The sequence below is a fragment of the Sinocyclocheilus anshuiensis genome, unplaced genomic scaffold (genome assembly GCF_001515605.1).
Source record: "Sinocyclocheilus anshuiensis isolate Anshui unplaced genomic scaffold, SAMN03320099.WGS_v1.1 scaffold940, whole genome shotgun sequence".
NCBI classification, from domain to species: Eukaryota; Metazoa; Chordata; class Actinopteri; order Cypriniformes; family Cyprinidae; genus Sinocyclocheilus; species Sinocyclocheilus anshuiensis.
The window spans coordinates 146,174-151,633 of record NW_015549620.1 but is presented as its reverse complement, the minus strand read 5'-3'; the positions used below and the strand labels follow the sequence as shown (position 1 = coordinate 151,633).

Genomic DNA, 5,460 nt, shown 5'->3' with positions numbered 1-5,460 from the left:
CATACATGGATTGTCAGAGAGGATTACGCTCTCGCCCCCTGTGCAGGTTGGTGAGATGTTCTTCTTTGGACGCAGACCAGGTTCCTGTCGATCAGAGCAGTTCATGTCCTGGGTCACCTGAACTCAGGAATGGACTTACTCTTGAGACAGAGTTGGAGGCTGGAGAATGGAGATTGCACCCTCAGGTGGTGAGTCTCATATGGCAGAGGTTTGGCCGAGCGGAAGTGGATTTGTTAAATAGAGAATAGAGCATGCGCATTGCCCGCTCTGGTTTCCTTGTCTCCTCCGTCGCCTCTGGGTGTGTAGCCCAAGAACCAAGAATGGCCCAGGACCAGTCTTATGCCTTCCAGTCGACCCGTTTGCTCCCAAACGATTCTGTTCAGTGTAAGGTTGGTCAGAGTGAACGTCTGTTGTTGGTGGTGCCGTTTTGGCCCTCTCATACGTGGTTAAAACTCAGAATTGGTCAGTTTGTTAGCCGGCCCCCTTGGGAGGTTCCCCTCAGACACGACCTGCTGACTCAGGTTCGGGGCATGATTTGGACATCCCCATCAGGATTTTTGGAACTAATGGGTGTGACCCCTGAGCAGAGTTGAAATGTGTTCCGGTCTCTTGGCAGAGATTACCGACACTATTCTTAATTCTAGAGCTCCCTTCACGAGACGCTGTATGCCCTTAAGTGGACACAATCTGCTGGTTTCCTGTTTCATGCAGGGACGAGGGGGCCTTAGGCCTTTCCGCCCAGCACAGATTGAGGCTTTCTCCCCTGCTATGTGGGGTCAGATAGTGACTATACCTCTAGCCTATGAGGTGCGTGGTGTGACTTCGCCTCTAGAGGTGCGTGCTCATTCTACGAGAGCAATGTTTTCTTCTCAGGCTCTTTTTAAAGGGCCTTTGATGGGAGATGTCTGTGCTGTGGCAGGTTAGTCCTCTCCTAGCACTTTCATCAAGTTCTACTTGTCTGGACGTGAGGATGGCTCTTGGCTCCCGGGTCTCTTCCGTTTGAGCAGACTCTTTCCTTGGTCTTCCAGCTATCTTAGGTACGTCAGGCGAGATGGTATAGCGTTCCCATAGTGAGGACGTCATCGCAGCATTGAAGTGAACCTATAAGAGGGAACATCTCGGTTACGTATGTAACCTTGGTTCCCTGAATAGGGAACGAGATGCTGAGATGCTGGGAGTTCCGTACCTTCGATAGCACTTCCTTCGTCATAGTGTAAAATCTGATGAAATACGCATATATGAGCATACTTGGGGCGGTGCTAAGCGCTATAGGCCAATAAATTGGGCGGTGCTAAGCGCTATTGGCCAATAAATTGGCGTGATGGTATAAGGGCTTCAGACATTCGTCACACCGGAGGTGTTCCCATAGCGATGATGTCATCGCAGCATCTCGTTCCCTATTCAGGGAACCAAGGTTACATACGTAACCGAGATGTTATTGTCTGTTAATTTTTTTCAGATCCAATCAGTCAACTTATGGTATACCACACATGAATAGGGTTTATTCTAGGAATAGGCGAATTTTAACTTATAGATATTACCATACTCCCCCAGTTAATTAGTCAAAGTACGTTAAGACGCTGTATTATGCTTAAATATGCAAATTAATTAATTAAATAAATGCACCAGTTTCCAGAACACAAATTTGAACACTGGATAAAGCAAGGTTTAAAACTATTATTTCACATATTAGAGTTAAAGGTTTTTACAAAGGGGGTTTGGAATCAGAAAATGCTTTCAACAGTCAGAAAAAAACCCACCATGTTTTTAGGAATTAAATTGTATATAAATCAGATGAATGTTATATTAACAAACACTTCTTTGAAAACCTTCAGAATATAGGAATAAACCTGCAAAATTTGGTGTATGTAAATACTGTGGAGATTTCTGGGTCAGTGCAGCAGAAAAAAATCGTATTTTGAGAAAATAAATGTATTGTACTCAATATACAAATGAATAATTGTGTAATAAAATAAACCTTTCCACTAGTCTGATAGAAGACATGTTATGGACACAAAATAGCCCAGAATCTCAAAATTGACTAGTGCATGAGAGAGAAAAAAAGTAGCTTGAATTGCATTTTTGTTTACAATTTGTCTTGTAATGACACATCAACTAGAAAATGTATCAGTTATTAAGGTGAATATATTTATATATCTCGAGTTATGTTTATTGTATGTGGGTTTTGGGGTTGCAGTTCAGGTTTCTTTTTTAAATGTCCTTATATGTGTTTGCATAAAGCCCTTCCTTTGTACAGATAACTGAATTGCATCTTATACTGAAGACTTTTAGTTAGCCTACTATCTATTTTTTATAAATTTTCTGAAATGTGAGTAAATTATCCTATATTAAATTGTGTGGCAGGATAAAGTTACAAAATGTTGTGAATTAATGAACATTGATGAATCACAGCAGTCTCTATCTACGCAGTTTATGCTGAACAGCTCTATGTACATTTAGGTATGAATCAATACAACAATTTCCCCAAGTCAGCATGAAAAAAGGAATACATTCATTAAACCCAACTTCAACAGTCTCACGAGAATATAGAGGAAATAATTTGTTATGCCCCAGAATGGTGTGACTGCAGATTGTGTAAGCAGAACATTTTTGCCTCAAAATAGACACAAGTTCCAAACAAAGTCTTTTTCATTAGCAACATTTTAAAGCTTGCCTCAAACTAAGATTTTGAAACAAAATTCCCCTGATCAGTTTGTGATACTTTATTGAAATTAATTTAACTAACTTTTATAAGTATGCTGTCACAACTGGATAAAGAGGCATACAATGAATGATAGATTCGGAGCTTCTTTATTGCCACAAACTGAAAGAATATTCAAAACGGAAAGTTCAAACATAAACAGTCACTGAAGCTCATAAAACTGAGCAATATCAGTCCTTATCTTAATGCTTTCGGGGAAAGTCCACAGGAGAGTGAGAGACATGGAGCCATGGGAATCCAGACTAGTGATGTTAGGTTCTTGAACGAATCATTCTTTTGAGCCGGTTCTCAGGAAGTAACCGGTTGAGCCGGTTCACAAATCAAACTGAATCGAACTTTAGTTCCGGGTTGATGACGCAGGACGCACAGCCCGAAGTACCAGGTCCTACTCAAAAAGAACCGATTGAGCCGGTTCAACCAACTATCGAAGTTTGCCGAGGATTACCGAGGACTCAACAAGAACCGAATGAGCCGTGGCGAAGTTTGCCGAGGATTACCGAGGACTCAACAAGAACCGAATGAGCCGTGGCGAAGTTTGCCGAGGATTACCGAAGATCCTGTTTGAGTTGACGATACTGTGAGGCGCGTACTGGAAATATGCTTATTATGATAAGCATAATAATAGTTCATGTTATTAATGTTAATTAATGTAAGAATAATAATTAATGTTATTAATTTACATTTTATTAAAACCTGAAAAAAACTGTCGAGTGATGTAAATAAATTTTACAATAGTTTATTGTGCATGCATATTATATTTAAAGTTGCTTAAGCGAAATCAAGGAGTTTATAAGACTGGTTTATTCATTCTTTATACGGTAGACGTAGAACATATCCGCGTTTGTGCATCAATGTCTGTAATGTGTGCTGTAGGTGTGAAAGTTTTAGGAATCTTATCCGAGTTGTAGGCTAGTCAATATTGGTCAGTCAGTCGTATCTGACATAAAGGATCCACGAAAGAAACTGACCACAAACACCATTAACTTAAGTGAATTATATGGTAATAATCAGCAATATGCTTTCACACAAATAACTTTATTTTTTGAATGTTTCAATATGTGTTGACACAAATTACTTATTTGAATTTTTCATTGATATAACACTGCATTGAGTTGTTAGAAAAGAAATGCATAGACGTTATTGCTTGATGACGTCAGGAACCGATGAATCGGCTTTTTGAACCGGTTCAATGAGCCGATCTGTCCGAAAAGAACCGGTTCGCATAAATGAATCGGGCTTTGCATCACTAATCCAGACAGATAAGTGGAGAGAGTGAAGAAGGTGTGCAACCTTGAGACCAGTCGACGAGGGAATGAGGTGAGAGGTTTGATAAAGGGTATGGTAAGTGGAATCAGGTGTCCGTAATCAGTAATCTGGTGATTGTGATCTGGTGTCGGTGGTTAATGAGTTGGTATGTCTGTGACATATGCAGTATCTTGCACAATATTTTTAAATATTTATTTATAATCACAGACATCCCACCCTGCAAAAACTAATTTCAGGGAGGTTGTGCGAGAGCAAAGAAAATGCGCGCGAGCGGAGAGATACGCGCTCGCGCATTGTATTAATGTGCTTTCGCGCTACAATAATGCGCTCTCGACATTTGTCATTAAAATAACGCCATACCTAATTAAACCTTGAACCTCCCCGAAGGAAGTCAGAACGAAAGGTTAGGAGTCTTTAAACTGTAGGCCTACATTTATTTTTACATTACCAGACATCCCACCCTGCAAAAACTCATCTCAGGGAGGTAGGTTAGTACCACCACCCCTAGACTTCCCCCCCAAGGTTCTATGACACGTTTGATTAAGTAAACTAAATTAATATAAATTTTTTTAGCACATATTTGAATTATTTACAGTACACACATACATAGGCCTACATGCATTACTTTAGTATTATGTTTTCTGTCTCAGATGGCTAAAATAAATGGTAATGCAACTCTTACGCATGCAGTTCATTTGCAAACTTTCCTTGTTCTGTGATGTGGCTTGCTTTGCAGATTTGAGTGTTTTACTGGATGGCTCAAAGTCATAGCAGTCTGTGTCAATGACTTTATTAATTTGGCATGAAATAAGAGATAACTGTTTGGTCTACTTAGCACATATGAGACCAATCATCAGAGGATGCTCATTCTGTTGCAAATCAAAACTTACTATCATGGCCATAGCCAGGGTTTGACAATTAGTGAGGTGAGTCAGAGATGTAGATGTTTGTGAAAGATGTTTTCTGTTTTGAAAGGATGAACACTGTAAAATTATACCATAGTCTATTTATTGCATTGTTAATATTTACTATAGATTAGGGGTGGATAATTTTATCAGTTGTTTATTATTCATGCAACAATCCATATTACTGTTATAGTTTTCATTAATAATCATTGCTCTATGATAACTTTGTCTAGTGTTCTTATGGATGTTTTTAGCATGACTTTGTGAAAATGTAACGACTACTGAATAAAATAGTATAGACTTCTTCATGGCTAGTGTTTGCGTATTTCATTTCATTCTGTAACCTACTTGTTCTACAGATCTGTGTACTAGTGTTACATGCTACTGTTTTTGACAACATTGATTACGATTCTGACAGATAATATCATGATATTTTTTGCATTTAAGTGCCGGCGATGCAGTGTTGCCAGATATTGCTATAAAAAACAAATAAAAACCGAAAAATAAACCGACATGATTTCAAATCTTTTCAAAATAAGATACGATAAAGATATCACTGACCCCAAT

General features: G+C 39.1%; 1 protein-coding gene across 1 annotated transcript in view; it reads right to left on the bottom strand.

Moving 5' to 3' along the window:
• LOC107659391 (complement C1q tumor necrosis factor-related protein 5-like) overlaps positions 1-2,763 on the bottom strand; it is a 9,922-nt gene extending 7,159 nt beyond the window's left edge. The window contains exon 1 of the mRNA XM_016448311.1: positions 2,747-2,763. The gene's annotated coding sequence lies outside the window, so the exon portion shown is untranslated. The remainder of the gene's footprint in view (positions 1-2,746) is intronic.
• Positions 2,764-5,460: the final 2,697 nt, after the last annotated feature.